Consider the following 988-nt stretch of genomic DNA (forward strand, 5'->3'; position numbering starts at 1 on the left):
TAGAACTGAACTAGAACTGAACTAGAACTGAACTAGAACTGAACTAGAACTGAACTAGAACTGAACTAGAACTGAACTAGAACTGATCTAGAACTGAACTAGAACTGAGCTAGAACTGAACTACAACTGAAATAGAACTTAATTAGTACTGAACTAGAACTGAACTAACACTAAACTAGCTAATTGTTTAAATTTGGAGTATTTATTTATTGTAATATTTCTATTCGATCATTATCGACTACTTAATTGATATTTTTTTATTTTTTACTAATTTGTTAAATTTTTAGATTTTTTAACATTTCACCTTCAAATACAATAAACGTTTAATTTTGAACAGTATTTTGTTTTCTTCCTCATCTTATTGTTTTCAATTTAAAATTCTTTCGATTTTTTCATTGTTATTTTCTTTACTCTGGTTCATCTTCTTTTTGTTTGCCTCATTAATTATTCATTTTCCGACAAGAGAGCAAAACAACTTGTTTTAGAAAAAAATTAAATCAGCACAAAATTCTTAATAAAAATTAAAAACATATAAATTAGAATTTTAATGGGAGAAGACGGGCATCAGGTTATGTTGTTGTTCGAAACATAAAAAGTAACATAGAAAATTAATTAATAAATTAGTTGTTTGAGATTTTCTTAAATATAGCGAATTTTTTTACAATTTATTATTTGATTGTGAAAATAAAGTTTTTAAGTTAGTTAGTTATTTATTTAAATCAATAACATGTAATAACTTCTATTATGGCTTTATTCACTGATTGAATAATCCTTCCATTTGAAAACACAATCAAGGATATAATTTACATTAAGGCAACTCCTTAACATAATCATGAACATTAAAAAGGCAATAACAATCATCTTAACATATCATATCATCCTTTAGCTAAAAATTATTATCCTTATCATATCATAACCAGCAAACTACTATATTCATAACTACACATCATCATAATCATCCCCATAATATTAAGCTAAGTGTGTGTCA

This window comes from Lucilia cuprina, chromosome 2, assembly GCF_022045245.1.
Source record: "Lucilia cuprina isolate Lc7/37 chromosome 2, ASM2204524v1, whole genome shotgun sequence".
NCBI classification, from domain to species: domain Eukaryota; kingdom Metazoa; phylum Arthropoda; class Insecta; order Diptera; family Calliphoridae; genus Lucilia; species Lucilia cuprina.